This window comes from Triticum aestivum, chromosome 6A (assembly GCF_018294505.1).
Source record: "Triticum aestivum cultivar Chinese Spring chromosome 6A, IWGSC CS RefSeq v2.1, whole genome shotgun sequence".
In the NCBI taxonomy this organism is placed as follows: domain Eukaryota; kingdom Viridiplantae; phylum Streptophyta; class Magnoliopsida; order Poales; family Poaceae; genus Triticum; species Triticum aestivum.
In genome coordinates this window covers 501,923,273-501,941,426 of record NC_057809.1, presented here as the reverse complement: position 1 = coordinate 501,941,426, position 18,154 = coordinate 501,923,273, and positions in this window count along the sequence as shown.

The following is an 18,154-nucleotide window of genomic DNA, read 5'->3' as shown; positions in this document are numbered from 1 at the left end:
TTCAAATTCCAAAGGTTCAGATTACCGATTGAACTGGGGATTCTAGAAAAAAGAATGATTGAACTTGGAATTCTACAGATAGCATGTTACAACTCTATGCTAAGCCTAAGATCTCAGATACTGAAACGAACGTAGAACACTTCATGAATACAATAAATAATCCAAAAACATTGCTATGATCCACTTAAATGTTAGGAAATCGATGAAACAAGGGTTTTCAGATATCATTCAGACAAAAGCTTGACCTGCAATGAATACTGTACCATGACCCAGTTATGTGGTTTCCTGAGTTCTGAATCTAGAAAACGAGCACTGGATGAACCTAATGTGTGCCGTCAAATGTAACAATGCGGTGGTCGCTGCAAGTTTGCTTTGCGCTTGGCTTTGCCATCCAGGCTTCGGCGTGTTTTGAAATATATACAAGGTAGAGAATGATCTGCCTCCTATTTTCAAAACAAAACAAAAACTTGTAAGGAAATACAAAGCCATTATTTCTGCACGACACAATTGGCTCAGTCGCACAGTGACCTCATGCATAAAATTGGTAGTCACTAGTCAGCCCATAGGAAACCATCGCAGTGGCGTCGTTGCACACCGACCTGTATTCGCAAGAGTCGCATTTCCGGAGTACACACCCTAAAACTACGCCAAAGGAGCGGTGGCCACACTTCGGCCCCCACAGGCGTATAGAAACAAACACCTGGCCTGCGTGCGTGCGTGCGTGCGAATGCTGGGGGTATCCTCCCCTCGCGGTTACCTCGAACGGCCGAAGGAATCCGCGGGGGCTACGAGGACGCCTCGCGCCTCTCGGTCGAAGCCGCCGCGCGCCGCGTAGCTCGCCTGCGCACCCGCTCTGCATTGAACTTTGAGGAGAGTGGGGCGCTCAGGCTGGGAGGATGCGGCGGGCAGAGAGACGGAGTTCCTGGAATCACATTGGTTTTTTATTTTTATTTTTTGATGATGGGCCCTGGAATCACATTGATCGATCGATGGGGAGGGTGATATATCGCTTTTTTTCTAGAAGAGGATGATATATCGCTTACTACGAGCCCGAGGCAGCAGATTCTATTTGACGCCTCAGGCGTCCGTTTTTTTTCTCCTTTTTTAGGCGCCGCAGAGAGACAGGTTAGGCACGGAACCGATGGTGTGATGGGCGCATCTGATGGCCCTGGAGGCGGCTTAACATTCTCTCAAACCATCTGGATGATGCGTAGAAGTGGCCTTTTTTCTTTCTTGCTTGCTTTCGCAATGGTATTTTTTTCTTTTCGTTTTTCGTTTTCTGCGTTCCTCTGCCAGTCTTTTCAGGGTTATTTTTTATTTTTTTCTTTCTTGAACACATATCTACTTTTTTCACATAGATTTTGAATTTTTTATACACCAGTATTTATAAATAACATCTTTTAAATACAATATTTACTTTTTTTTAATATATGTTTTGATGTCTAATGTTTTCATACACATTATATAGTTTTCCTACACATCTGAAACATTTGTGTACATATTTAAAAAAAAACTCAAATAGATGATTAATATTTTTTCCAAATACATGTTTCTGCACATTATTTTCAAATACTCCCTCCGTAAAGAATATAAAAGTGTTTCAATCACAGAAGAAATGTAAAAGCGTTTAGATCACAAAAGTAAAAAATACTTATATTTCTTTAGAGATCTAAACACTTTTATATTTCTTTACAGAGGGAGACATGTTAAACATATTTCAGATACACGTTAAAAGATTTTTATGAATGGTAACAAAGAAAAAACTACATTGACATTTCTTTAGAATTGTATAAGTATATATTTAAAATGTTACAAACATATTTTTTGAAATGTCTGAAAATTTTATGAAAAATTTATATCCTCTGTTTCGAATTATAAGATGTTCCAAATCAGATGTGTATAATCATGTTTTAGTGTGTGTGTTTTACGGATTACAATTCGTATGTAGTTCATATTAAAATATCCAAAACATCTTATAATTCGGAATGGAGGTAGTAACATACATTTTTTAATTGCACAAAACATTATTTCTAAATTAGATGAACATTTTTTTATCATTTTTTAAACATTTGGGAAAATGTCAGACATATTTTCTGTAAACACGTGAACATTCCCTAAATGAAAATTAAATTTTATTAATTCTATGAACCATTATTTTTTATTTACACATGCATTTTTTTCATATGCGTGAATTTTTTCCAAATGCCACAATCATTTTTTTGAATGATATCAATATTTTAAATAAATTATGCTTACAAATTTTGTACACTGTGTTAACATTTCTCAAGTTCATGGTTTTCAAAAAAACAAGTAAATAGAAATTATGGAATGTATGTATTTAGATATATTTTTAGAAACCATTAAAAAAACAAAAAGGAACGATGAAACCCAAAGAAAAACGAACAATTGTGCGGGCCCAACTGCCCGCTCACTTCGCAATGTATTATAGACGCTTCCCAAGGCATTTCCTATATGGCGCATAAGGCGCCTTTATAGTTTGCAAATTGGCGCACAGCCCCTCCTCATTGGGTCGGCATATCTCTACTTATAATAAAGCAGTTGGTAGTCTCGCTTCCAGGTTTTTTTTCATCTCATCTTCTATGGTTTTTTTGGTATCTCGTCCCACCTCACACTGAGCCGCCGCGAACCGAAAAAACCGCGTATCGAAGCCCCCACCCGCCCTCACGCATTCCAGGGCCTAACATCCGATCGCACCCAAGACAATCCAGTGAAAAAAACCTACGAAAATTAACCAGCGAAAAAAAACCTAATGAAGGAGTTGGTAGTCTGGTATGATTTATTTTCAACACTTTCCTAATGACAAAAGATCACGGATCTAACTTTCCTACCTTAGCGAAATCAACGAATCTCTCTCATTAATACAATTTGCTTTAGGAAACAAATAATAGATTTTTTCCTACCTTAGCCAAATCAACGGATCTCTCTCATTAATGCAATTTGCTTTAGCAAACAAATAATAGATTCTTTTCTATCTTAGCCAAATCAACGAATCTCTCTCATTAATGCAATTTGCTTTAGGAAACAAATAATAGATTATTTCCTACCTTAGCCAAATAAACGGATCTCTTCCATTAATGCAATTTGCTTTAGCAAATAAATAATATATTCTTTCCTACCTTAGCCAAATCTACAGATCTCTTTTATTAATGCAAATTGCTTTAGGAAACAAATAATAGATTTTTAGGAAACAAATAATATCCAATCTCTATCTCTAATCTCTAATCCTCTAATAATAATAATAATAATTAATAATTAATTAATAATACCTAAAAAAACGCAGCATTCCGTTTCCCGTCTTACGTCGTCGAGCCTCCCTCCCATGCGCTGTTGGTTTTCCCTGCGTACGTTCCACCACAAACGTGATTCGTTCTTCTTAATTATGTGGTCCCACCCCCATGCGATCAGGCGAAAGAACCAGCAAAACCATCATACCCACGCACGCAAGCAACGAAAAATCCACGCAAGCTGTGTCTCCTCCTCCCTGTTCAAACCCTAGCCGCCCCTTCCCAGTTGACGTCGCTAGCGAGTAGCACGTAGCACAGGCACCAGTGCGGCCCTTCCGCGGTCCCCCTTGACCTCGCAATGAAACAGCTCGTCGGCATTGACGACGAGCTAGTGTGTCCGGTGTTGATTCATGTGGATGGGCCAAGCAGGACAGAGGGCGGTGGATCCGGGACATAGCCATGAAGTCTGCTTCGATGCGCGCCCAGTATTGTCTCAAGTGCATGGGTCGATCCTGGACGGCGGGCGATGGATCAAGGACGTACATAGCAGCTTTCACCTACGCAAACGGCTGACTACTCAACCTCCTCTCGGCGGTGGTAGCGGCCAGGTCTGGTTAGCTACCATTTATCTTTAATACATGCCATGAAAGGCGATCAAGAGGAGCAATCATAAGCAGCGAGGTGTTCCAGGGCTACGAGCGCCAGTACTGCGACTCTGCATCTGCGAGGTCTTCACCAAGATCGCCACCCTCTCTTCCCGTGCCTATTTCTATTCGTTGTTGTTGGTTTCGTCTTACATGGTGAGATCTAAGCAGACAAGATGAAGCAGAGGCTCTCTAAGATCTAGTCCGACGTGCAGGATACTGACTCGCTGGTAAATACTAGATTGTGTTTTATGATTTGATCATCCATTCCGCTGCCTTACATACTGCCTTTGTGACATTTGGCACGTGGAGGCTTCATTTTGGATGTAGGTGAATGTGTGATTTCTAGAAGCTCTGTATATTAACTTCATGATCTCCTCTTGATTTCCTTCTTAGGGAGTAGATTTGAAGATTTGTTAGCTACACCATATAAAAATCAGGCTGCTGATCCGGGTACATTGCTACTCGGCTTTGCGTTCAATTGAAGTTTTCTGAGATCAACTCTTATGGAACTTCAAAACGAGTAGTCCTCGTTTTTTGAGGTTGCTACTTGCACATTGTTCATCTTTCTGTCAATTTTGTTCCATTATTCTGCACTCTATCTGCCAATTTGATTGCATGGTATAGGGTGCGATGGTGGCGTGGGCGCCGCATGGGGTAGGAGCAGTGCCCTGCACAGGCCAACCCATGCCGGGAGCTAGCATCGTGCGAACGCCTGCATGAACGCCGCCATGACGCGTTGCATGGTGTCACTGTCGGGTGTGGCCCCAACATCACGATGTGTGCTCAAGCATGTTGTTTGTGGCTTCAAGCCGCCTGGTGGCCACCGTGGCATCGTGGCTAAACAAGAGGTTGGTGATGAAGAGTCTGCACTCGTCCGGGCGAATATGGCGGAGCATCCACGGCGATGTGGACGTGGCTGCAGCTGTGGCTGGATGGAGAAGCCTTAGGTCCTGGTAGATTATCTATTGATGACATAATCCTCCAGAGCTACAATAGCCAGAAAGATGCCTTGTCGTGGGGAAGCCTCGCTGCTGGAAGCGCCATCAGTGATCTGATTTGAAGAGTCCAACAAGAGGTCAATGGAATTCTCATCTCCAATATGTTCACATTCTAACATGTCCTTGTTGATTCGGCTGTTACATTGTGTCACAGTTCACTTGTTTTTCACCTTTTTTCATACTACTATGCACTGGAATGTCCATGTTTGCTAATTTGCAGATTGAATTGTTCTGATAAAATATGCTAATATATGTCACTTCTTTCTGATAGGTATCCGGAACGCTTAACTGCATTGCTCCGGTGATAACTTTTTCTTATTGTTGCCATTTTGTGTTACGGTCAAGATTTTCTTCTTTCACAGACATTAGAAGTCTAGAACTGTGATAAAAATAAATAAAGTTTGGAATAAGCTAGAATCTTAATAATCTCCAATATCTGCTCCACATGTGTGGAATCAATCATCCAGATATATATACTTGGATTGATGCAGCCATGCCCAATAAGAATCTTCATGTAAATAAATCGAAGAATTCTCCACTGATGAATAGGGAGCTGCACCAGCCATCATATGGTCTTTTCATTTTCGTGGTAAGACTGGACTGACCTCAAGACTTAAGTATCTCGGAACCATGCTTTTCCTGCGTAGTTTTCAACATGCTATTACATGGTCTATTAAGTGTGTGTGAAGATTCTTGAATTTACCCTGACATTATGAAACCTTTGTGCTGAAACAATTAAATATGTTAATCTATAATGATAGCAATGAAGACACGCAATTTCATTATCAATACAGTGCAAATGGTCATGTGGCCATTATGGCCTATCTTCAGTATTGTGGTCAACATTGACAGGATTAATGTACTCTTCGAAACGACATGTTCCATTTTCCCTATGTATTTTTTGTTCAGATGCCCTACTACTATTTTATTGACTGCAGGCAATCTATTTTGTATGGTATGATTTTGTTTGTTGGAGAGATACTAGTTGCCCCTTTTCCACCTGTTAGTAAGTTTTGTAGCAGACTTCTTAATTGATATTATAGACGTTCTAAGGTAGACGTGGTATTTTCAGTTAGACTGATTTCTTGTATTTTATCCATTGTTATAGGAGTTTGTTACCTTTGTTTTTTGATCGAAAATTAAAATGTGCATGCATTGTCGAAGTTTGTGAAGTAGAATTAATATCCTTCTGGTTATTGATCAATATATATATCTTGGATGTCCCATAGCAACGCAAGGGCATTCAGCTATCCTTGAAAAAAAAGAACTGTCAAACCGCTCAAGAACCTGCCAGGTCAAGCCTCTCCCTCCGCTGTTTGGCACTGCCTACCCCCTCTCCCCCGAATACCGCGACAGGGAAGATCCGGTCGATCAAGAGAGACCGATGTTGTCGACCATTGATGTCGCATGGGAGACCTATGACAGTGGAAACATGCTCCCCTTCGCGCCAACATCGCTTCGAGGTCACTGACACGAGTGACCCAGCGATTTGTCGCTGCCATCCCGTGCTACTTTGCCAACGTTGTGGGCGTGGGCTACTGGCCTTTTAGGTACTCGACCGCCGGGCTTATCGAATTGGGCCGCTGCCGGTCTCACTATAGATGCATCATGTGTCGTCGGCCATTCCACCATCGCCGCCTACGTTTCCCAAATCAGTTACATGTATGGTCCATACATACCCAGAGACGTTGGTGCGTTCACACTTCTCATGGATCTTTGTATTAGCCTGATAGTGTTGGGATCTCGAAATTTTGCTGTAGGTGAAGAAGGGATTCCTATCTTGAAATTCTGCTGTAGGTGAAGCGCCTCCTGTAGGCCATGGAGATGACCAGGGATGCATTGGGAGGTGGGAGACGTAAAGCGCTGGAAAGGAGTATTGTATTATGTATGGTCCTCCTTCGCTTTTTGGAAGGTTGTATAGTCGTTTTGATACATAAGATATAATTTCAGGTTTTATATACATATTGGTTTGAGATGTTTTCATTTTTTATCATTTCAATGAATAATGCAATCTGGATTTGTTTTATCATGCCAATTTGAGGCATTCTGTATGGGATGGTTGGAGGAATATTATTTTTTGACGCACTATATGTGAACATGTTGAAGGGGCATGACCATCAACGAGCTTGTGGCAGAAGTTTGAATGTGAGTAGCTCCTATCTTTTGTGTACTTATTTTCAGTCTATCAATCAAAGGGTAGAATAATTACATATGCAGTTATTTTGGTGTAAGCTTTGACAAGGGATGCCGATTGTTATGTTGAAGAGGCTAAAATCTTCCTCGGTAAGTGATGTGCATTATGCATCTGATAAAAAAAGAGACTTTAGGGAGTTGATTATGCCCATGAGAGTTGGTCCTGATATTAGGCTTGCTATAACATGTCATATTTAACACGTAATGTTCTTTACCAACCAAATGTTCACGTTTTAGATTATAAAAAATGATGACCTCAAAGACAAAGAGCTCCAAGAACTCGGTTCTGAAACTTTTGGTTAGTCTGAGTAATGAAATGTGACCCTACTGGAAGTTCTACCTCATTTCAGTTCTTCTCTTTTCCATTTAATTATCTATTTCATTCCAAGCTAACTGTCTTACATATCTATATCTTTCAATGCAAGACTACACGAGGACTATGGTCTATGGGTATCAAGCTCCTTCAAATAATGTGCACCAGTTCTTCTGGAGAATAATGTGTATGCATGGTCTACAATGGAGTTTACAAGATAGATTCACTTACTCAAAGATTCAGCCTAACATTTTCCATAAGGATTATGTATGTTATACCAACTCTCAGTAATCTCTACTACTAATGTCTTAGTTGGTAGTCTCGCCTCACTTCACCTCATCCCACCACTCATATCTTTCGCCCACCTTTGACGTCATCACATCACAGCATTGGGTTGGCCCATTAACGTGTATGTGAACGTAATCCTCCCATCGCGTGCCCTCCTCGTGATAATCCCAACGTCCTCGCGCTGCCGTCCTCTTCTCCCTTATCTCCTCTACCAGCATGTCTTCCTTGCGATCCTCCCGACGTGTCCTCGCGTCGCTGATACGTCTCCAACGTATCTATAATTTTTGATTGCTCCATGCTATATTATCTACTGTTTTGGACTATATTGGGATTTATTTTCCACTTTTATATTATTTTTGGGACTAACCTATTAACCGGAGGCCCAGCCCTGAATTGTTGTTTTTTGCCTATTTCAGTGTTTCGAAGAAACGGAATATCAGACGGAGTCCAAACGGAATAAAATCTTCGGGAACGTGATTTTCTCACCGAACGTGATATAGGAGACTTGGACCCTGCTCCAAGGAACAAAAGAGGCGGTCACGAGGGTGAGGGCGCGCCCCCCTGCCTCGTGGGCCCCTCGTTGCTCCTCCGGCGTACTTCTTCCTCGTATATATACACACGTACCCCCAAACTATCAGAACAGGAGCCAAAAACCTAATTCCACCGCCGCAACTTTCTGTATCCACGAGATCCCATCTTGGGGCCTGATCCGGAGCTCCGCCGGAAGAGGGCCTTCATCACGGAGGGCTTCTACATCATTATAGCCTCTCCGATGAAGTGTGAGTAGTTTACCTCAGACCTTCGGGTCCATAGTTAGTACTCCCTCCGTCCGGGTTTATTAGGCCTAAAGACAACTTCTCTTAGACCAAGACACATAGTAATTTGCTCACATTAATTCTTCTATTCCATTCTCAATGCACTCTCTCACATGCATGCAGCCAATGAAAAAGCACGCATGAAGTATATTAATTTTCCAGCCATGGCACCCACAAAAATGGCTTTCAATGCAACTAATGAAATGGTTGCATGCATGCACCTTTCCAAAGCGGGGCCTTATAAAAGAGGACATGCTTGTGATGCTGAGAGGCCTAATAAACCCGGACGGAGGGAGTAGCTAGATGGCTTCTTCTCTCTCTTTGAATCTCAATACAAAGTTCTCCCCCTCTCTCGTGGAGATCTATTCGATGTAATCTTCTTTTTGCGGTGTGTTTGTTGAGACCGATGAATTGTGGGTTTATAATCAAGTCTATCTATGAATAATATTTGAATCTTCTCTGAATTCTTTTATGTATGATTGGTTATCTTTGCAAGTCTCTTCGAATTATCCGTTTGGTTTGGCCAACTAGATTGGTAGTTCTTGCCATGGGAGAAGTGCTTAGCTTTGGGTTCGATCTTGCGGTGTCCTTACCCAGTGACAGAAGGGGCAGCAAGGCACGTATTGTATCGTTGCCATCAAGGATAACAAGATGGGGTTTATTTCATATTGCATGAATTTATCTCTCTACATCATGTCATTTTGCTTAAGGCGTTACTCTGTTTTTAACTTAATACTCTAGATGCATGCTGGATAACGGTCGATGAGTGGAGTAATAGTAGTAGATGCAGAATCGTTTCGATCTACTTGTCACGGACGTGATGCCTATATACATGATCATGCCTAGATATTCTCATAATTATGCTCAATTCTATCAATTGCTCAACAGTAATTTGTTCACCCACCGTAGAATACTTATGCTCTTGAGAGAAGCCACTAGTGAAACCTATGGCCCCCTGGTCTATTCTCATCATATCAATCTCCATCACTTTAATATTGTTTTGCTATTTACTTTGCCTTTACTTTTTACCTTGCATCTTTATATCAAAAATACCAAAGATATTCTATCTATCAGATCTCACTCTCGTAAGTGACCGTGAAGGGCTTGACAACCCCTAATCGCGTTGGTTGCGAGTAGCTATCATTTTGTGCAGGTACGAGTGACTTGAGCGTGGCCTCCTACTGGATTGATACCTTGGTTCTCAAAAACTGAGGGAAATATTTACGCTACTCCGCTGCATCATCCCTTCCTCTTCAGGGAAAACCAATGCAAGCTCAAGACGTAGCAAGAAGGATTTCTGGCGCCGTTGCCGGGGAGTCTACGCAAAAAGTCAATATACCAAGTACCCATCACAATCTCTATCTCTCACATTACATTATTTGCCATTTGCCTCTCGTTTTCCTCTCCCCCCAATTCACCCTTGCTGTTTTATTTGCCCTCTCTCTCTATCCTCCCTCTCTGTTTGCCTCTTTTGTCCGTTTGCTTTTTGTTTGCTCGTGTGTTAGATTGCTTGTTCATTGCATGGCTCAAGATACTACCAAATTGTGTGACTTCACCAATACCAATAATAATGATTTCCTTAGCACTTCGATTGCTCCTCTTAGCAATACTGAATCTTGTGAAATTAATACTGCTTTGTTGAATCTTGTTATGAAAGATCAATTCGCCGGCCTTCCTAGTGAAGATGCCGCTACTCATCTGAATAGCTTCGTTGATTTATGTGATATGCAAAAGAAAACAGATATCAATAATGATGTCGTTAAATTGAAGCTATTTCCTTTTTTGCTTAGAGATCGTGCTAAAGCTTGGTTTTCGTCTTTGCCTAAGAATAGTATTGATTCATGGAACAAGTGCAAAGATGCTTTTATCTCTAAGTATTTTCCTCCCGCTAAGATCATCTCTCTTAGAAACGATATTATGAACTTTAAACAACTTGATCATGAACATGTTGCACAAGCTTGGGAGAGAATGAAATTAATGATATGCAATTGCCCTACACATGGTTTGAATTTTTGGATGATTATACAAAATTTTTATGCCGGATTGAATTTTGCTTCTAGAAATCTTTTAGATTCGGCCGCGGGAGGCACTTTTATGGAAATCACTTTAGGAGATGCTGCTAAACTCCTAGATAATATTATGGTTAATTATTCTCAATGGCATACTGAAAGAACATCTAATAAAAAAGTGCATGCGATAGAAGAAATTAATGTGTTGAGTGGAAAGATGGATGAACTTATGAAATTATTTGCTACTAAGAGTGTTTCTTCTGATCCTATTGATATGCCTTTGTCTACTTTGATTGAGAATAACAATGAATCTATGGATGTGAATTTTGTTGGTATGAATAATTTTGGTAACAACGCTTATAGAGGGAATTTTAATCCTAGGCCATATCCTAGTAATCCTTCTAATAATTATGGGAATTCCTACAATAACTCTTATGGAAATTATAATAAGATGCCCTCTGATTTTGAATCTAATATTAAAGAATTTATTTCTTCGCAAAAGAATTTTAATGCTATGATTGAAGAAAAATTGCTTAAGATTGATGATTTGGCTAGGAACGTTGATAGAATTGCTCTTGATGTTGATGCTTTGAAACTTAGATCTATTCCCCCTAAGCATGATATTAATGAGTCTCTAAAAGCCATGAGAATTTCAATTGATGAGTGTAAAGAAAGAACCGCTAGGATGCGTGCTTCCAAAGATGCCTTTATTAAAGCGTGTTCTTCCAATTCCTATGAAAGTAATGATGAAGATCTAAAAGTTATTGATGTGTCTCCCATTAAATCTTTATTTTGCAATATGAATCTTGATGAAATTGAATATGATCTTCCTTTACCTAGAAGGCGTTCTAAAAATTCAGAGTGTTTAGATCTTAATGATGAAATTGATGAAAGTGGAACGGAAATAAATAAAAATTTATATGTTGCTAAACCCACTATGTTGGATTTCAAGGAATTTAATTATGAAAGTTGCTCTTTAATTTATTGTATTTCCTTGTTGCAATCCGTGCTAAATTCTCCACATGCTTATAGTCGAAATAAAGCCTTTACCGAACATATTGTTGATGCCTTGATGCAACCTTATGAAGAAAAACTTGAGTTGAAAGTTTCTATCCCTAGAAAACTCTATGATGAGTGGGAACCAACTATTAAAATTAAAATTAAAGATTATTAGTTTTATGCTTTGTGTGATTTGGGTGCTAGTGTCTCTACTATTCCCAAGACTTTGTGTGATTTACTAGATTTCCGTAATTTTGATGATTGCTCTCTAAACTTGCATCTTGCGGATTCCACTATTAAGAAACCTATGGGAAGAATTAATGATGTTATTAATTTTGCAAATAGAAATTATGTGCCCATAGATTTCATTGTTCTTGATATAGATTGCAATCCTTCTTGCCCTATTATTCTTGGTAGACCTTTCCTTAGAACGGTTGGTGCGATTATTGATATGAAGGAAGGGAATATTAGATTTCAATTTCCATTAAAAAAGGGCATGGAACACTTTCCAAGAAAGAAAATAAAATTACCATATGAAACTATCATGGGGGCCACTTATGGATTGCCTACCAAAGATGGCAATACCTAGATCTATTCTTGCTTGTTATGCCTAGCTAGGGGCGTTAAACGATAGCGCTTGTTGGGAGGCAACCCAATTTTATTTTTATTCCTTGTTATTTTCTCCTGTTTAGTAATAAATAAATTATTTAGCCTCTGTTTAGGTTGTGTTTTTTGTGTTTAATTAGTGTTTGTGCCAAGTAGAACCGTTGGGAAGACTTGGGGAAAGTCTTGTTGAACTTGCTATAAAAAATAGAAACTTTAGCGCTCACGAGAACTGCTGTCATTTTTATTTAAGAGTAATATTTAGTTAATTCTTTTTGCAGATGATTAATAGATAAATTCCTCACATCCAACAATTTATTTTAGAATTTTGGGGGTTCCAGATCTTGCGCTAGCTACAGATTACTACAGACTGTTCTGTTTTTGACAGATTCTGTTTTTCGTGTGTTGTTTGCTTATTTTGATGAATCTATGGTTACTCAAATAGTTTATAATCCATAGAGAAGTTGGAATACAGTAGGTTTAACACCAATATAAATAAAGAATGAGTTCATTATAGTACCTTGAAGTGGTATTTTGTTTTGTTTCGCTAACGGAGCTCACGAATTTTCTATTTTGAGTTTTGTGTTGTGAAGTTTTCAAGTTTTGGGTGAATTCTTTTGATGGATCATGGAACAAGGAGTGGCAAGAGTCTAAGCTTGGGGATGACCATGGCACCCCCAAGATAATCCAAGAACACCAAAAAGTTAAAGCTTGGGGATGCCCCGGAAGGCATCCCCTCTTTTCGTCCACTTCCATCGGTAATTTACTTGGAGCTATATTTTTATTCACCAACATGATATGTGTTCTGCTTGGAGCGTCTTGTATTATTTGTGTCTTTTTTTGCTAGTATACCACAATCATCCTTGCTGTACACACCTTTTGAGAGAGCCATACATGAACTAAAATTTGATAGAATACTCTATGTGCTTCACTTATATCTTTTGAGCTAGATAATTTTGCTCTATGTGCTTCACTTATATCTTTTGAGCTAGATAATTTTGCTCTATGTCCTTCACTTATATCTTTTGAGCTAGATAATTTTGCTCTATGTGCTTCACTTATATCCTTCGAGCTAGACAATTTTGCTCTATGTGCTTCACTTAGATCTTTTAGAGCACGGTGGTGGATTCGTTTTAAAGAAACTATTGATCTCTCATGCTTCACTTAAATTAATTTGAGAGTCTCTTAAATAGCATGGTAATTTGCCTAATAATAATATGCTTGGTATTCAAGATTTGTGAAACTTTCTTTTGAGTGTGTTGAATACTAAGAAAAGATTGAAGCATGATAATTGTTTTGAGATAGGGAGGTGATAATATTAAAGTCATGCTAGATGAGTAGTTGTGAATTTAAAGAATACTTGTGTTGAAGTTTGTGATTCCCGTAGCATGCACGTATGGTGAACCGTTATGTGATGAAGTCGGAGCATAATTTATTTATTGATTGTCTTCCTTATGAGTGGCGGCCGGGGATGAGCGATGGTCTTTTCCTACCAATCTATCCCCCTAGGAGCATGCGCGTAGTACTTTGCTTTGATAGCTTCTAAATTTTTGCAATAAGTATATGATTTCTTTATGACTAATGTTGAGTCCATGGATTATACGCACTCTCACCCTTCCACCCTTGCTAGCCCCTCTAATACCGCGCAACTTTCGCCGGCATCATACGCCTACCATATACCTTCCTCAAAACAGCCACCATACCTACCTATTATGGCTTTTCCATGGCCATTCCGAGATATATTGCCATGCAACTTTCCACCATCTAGTTCATCATGACACATTCATAATTGTCATATTGCATATCCCGATACACCGCCGGATGCATTCACATAGAGTCATATTTTGTTCTAAGTATCGAGTTGTAATTGTTGAGTTGTAAGAAAAATAAAAGTGTGATGATCATCATTATTAGAGCATTGTCCCAGTGAGGAAAGAATGATGAAGACTATAATTCCCCCACAAGTCGGGATGAGACTCCGGACGAAAAAAAAGAGGCCAAAGAAGCCAAAAAAAGAGAAAGGCCATAAAAAAAGAGAAAGGCCATACAAAAAATATAAAAAAATGATGAGAGAAAAAGAGAGAAGGGACAATGTTACTATCCTTTTACCGCACTTGTGCTTCAAAGTAGCACCATGATCTTCATAGTAGAGAGTCTCTCATGTTATCACTTTCATATACTAGTGAGAATCTTTCATTATAGAACTTGGCTTGTATATTCCAATGATGGGCTTCCTCAAATTGCCCTAGGTCTTCATGAGCGAGTTGGATGCACACCCACTAGTTTCTTTTGTTGAGCTTTCATATACTTATAGCTCTAGTGCATCCGTTGCATGGCAATCCCTACTCACTCATATTGATATCTATTAATGGACATCTCCATAGCCCGTTGATACGCCTAGTTGATGTGAGACTATCTTCTCCCTTTTGTCTTCTCCACAACCATCATTCTATTCCACCCATAGTGCTATATCCATGGCTCACACTCATGTATTGCGTGAAGATTGAAAAAGTTTTGAAAAAGTTAGAGTATGAAACAATTGTTTGGCTTGTCATCGGGGTTGTGCATGATTTAAATACTTTGTGTGGGGAAGATGGAGCATAGCCAGACTATATGATTTTGTAGGGATAACTTTCTTTAGCCATGTTATTTTAAGAAGACATAATTGCTTTGTTAGTATGCTTGAAGTATTATTATTTTCTATGTCAATATAAACCTTTGTTTTGAATCTTTCTAATCTGAATATTCATACCACAATTAAGAATATTTACATTGAAATTATGCCAAGTAGCACTCCGCATCAAAAAATCTCTTTTTATCATTTACCTACTCGAGGACGAGTAGGAATTAAGCTTGGGAATGCCTGATACGTCTCCAACGTATCTATAATTTTTGATTGCTCCATGCCATATTATCTACTGTTTTGGACTATATTGGGCTTTATTTTCCATTTTTATATTATTTTTGGGACTAACCTATTAACCGGAGGCCCAGCCCATAATTGTTGTTTTTTTGCCTATTTCAGTGTTTCGAAGAAACGGAATATCAAACGGAGTCCAAACGGAATAAAATCTTCGGGAACGTGATTTTCTCACCGAACGTGATCCAGGAGACTTGGACCCTGCTCCAATGAACAAAAGAGGCGGTCACGAGGGTGGGGGCGCCCCCCCCCCCTAGGGCGTGCCCCCTGCCTCGTGGGCCCCTCGTTGCTCCTCCGGCGTACTTCTTCCTCCTATATATAAACACGTACCCCCAAACAATCAGAACAGGAGCCAAAAACCTAATTCCACCGTCGCAACTTTCTGTATCCACGAGATCCCATCTTGGGGCCTGATCCAGAGCTCCGCCGGAAGAGGGCCGTCATCATGGAGGGCTTCTACATCATCATAACCTCTCCGATGAAGTATGAGTAGTTTACCTCAGACCTTCGGGTCCATAGTTAGTAGCTAGATGGCTTCTTCTCTCTCTTTGGATCTCAATACAAAGTTCCCCCCTCTCTCGTGGAGATCTATTCGATGTAATCTTCTTTTTGCGGTGTGTTTGTTGAGACCGATGAATTGTGGGTTTATGATCAAGTCTATCTATGAATAATATTTGAATCTTCTCTGAATTCTTTTGTGTATGATTGGTTATCTTTGCAAGTCTCTTCGAATTATGCGTTTGGTTTGGCCAACTAGATTGGTAGTTCTTGCCATGGGAGAAGTGCTTAGCTTTGGGTTCGATCTTGCGGTGTCCTTACCCAGTGACAGAAAGGGCAGCAAGGCACGAATTGTATCGTTGCCATCGAGGATAACAAGATGGGGTTTATTTCATATTGCATGAAATTATCTCTCTACATCATGTCATCTTGCTTAAGGCGTTACTCTGTTTTTAACTTAATACTCTAGATGCATGCTGGATAGCGGTCGATGAGTGGAGTAATAGTAGTAGATGCAGAATCGTTTCGATCTACTTGTCACGGACGTGATGCCTATATACATGATCATGCCTGGATATTCTCATAATTATGCTCAATTCTATCAATTGCTCAACAGTAATTTGTTCACCCACCGTAAAATACTTATGCTCTTGAGAGAAGCCACTAGTGAAACCTATGGCCCCGGGGTCTATTCTCATCATATCAATCTCCATCATTTTAATATTGTTTTGTTATTTACTTTGCCTTTACTTTTTACCTTGCATCTTTATATCAAAAATACCAAAAATATTATATCTATCAGATCTCACTTTCATAAGTGACCGTGAAGGGCTTGACAACCCCTAATCGCGTTGGTTGCGAGTAGCTATCGTTTTGTGCAGGTACGAGGGACTTGAGCGTGGCCTTCTACTGGATTGATACCTTGGTTCTCAAAAACTGAGGGAAATATTTACACTACTCTGCTGCATCACCCCTTCCTCTTCGGAGAAACCAACGCAAGCTCAAGACGTAGCAGTCGCCGTCGTCTTCTCCCCAAACTCCTGTACCAGGGGACTCCTCTATGACCCAGGCGGAGCGAACATTGTACGCAGGTTTTTTTGGCTTTCACCGGTTCGTTCTCTACCCCTCCTCCATGACTCCCTCGCCATCGATTTTTTCGACGTCTAAATGCAATCCCTCCGTGGGGAAGTATGGTGTGAAGGAGAGAGGCCGTGATGGCGAAGGTGAGGTGGGTGTCATCCCGTTTAAAGGAGAGGGCTCCAGCGAGAAATGTCTCACTACGACGAAAACCGAGCGAAAGGAGAGGGTCCGACAGGAAAACATAAGGATGTGTCATGGGGTGGAGTTTTTGTGTTGCTACATTAGATCGCAGGAACCTGCCGTTAACCTTGAGGTTGGTGTATGAGAGAGAAATAAACTTCAATATCGATAATTTGTCTGATTCATTTATATACAATATAGCCCGTAGCAATGCACGGGCGTTTTACTAGTATGTTTGAAAATACCAAAAAAGCGTGTGGTAGTGTTATGACTCGAACACACAACCTCTTCCTCAAGTGCTATCTTTTTTATTTAAGGACTTCCTCGAGTGCTAGCTACGGTAGCCAACCAGGCAACGCACCCAAATGTGTTTAGTTACTTCTTTTTGCTGTTTTCTTTTTTCTTTGTCCATATTTATTTTTATTTTTTTATTTTCCTTTTATTGAAAAAATGCGTGATCTTTTTCTTATCAAAATCGATGAATTTTCCAAATATAGAAAAAACAAGAATTAATGAAATTTATTTGAATCTGTGAACTATTTTTTGAAAATCAATGAACTTTTTTCAATTTGATGAATTTTTAAAAAAATCATGAACTTTTTTCTTATCCATTGATTTTTTTTCGAAATCGTGAACTTTTCAATATGTGCTCTCTCTCAAATTGTTGATCTTTCTTTCTAATTCGACGAACTTTTTTCAAATCGATGATTTTTTTCAAAATAAATGATTTTTTTTCAAAATCAGTGACCTTTTTCCAAATTTTATGCTTGTATATACTTTTGACTAATATTTTAGATTCAGTTTTTTTTTTACAAAAGGCAAAACTGTCAACAGTTGAGCTAACGTAGGAATACTGTGGACCGACCAGCCTTTGTTGGGCCCGGGTCAGGAAGCCTTCGCGTGAGCGCGTCAGAGGAGATTTGGCAGGAATTCCCTATTCGCCACTTACTGCGGCAAGTAGTCGCCGCTTCGCACAGGGCGCAGCTCACCTTGGGCCGGCCCATTTGAGTGGTTTCGCCTCGCGAGATGAACTGCAAAAAAACAATGGCGCTACGATGAAAACCGAGAAATGTCTCACTACGACGAAAACCGGGCGAAAGGAGAGGGTCCGACAGGAAAACATAAGGATGTGTCATGGGGTGGAGTTTTTGTGTTGCTACACTAGATCGCAGGAACGTGCCGTCAACCTTGAGGTTGGTGTATGAGAGAGAAATAAACTTCAATATCAATAATTTGTCTGATTCATTTATATACAATATAGCCCGTAGCAACGCACGGGCGTTTTACTAGTATGTTTGAAAATACCAAAAAAGCGTGTGGTAGTGTTATGACTCGAACACACAACCTCTTCCTCAAGTGCTATCTT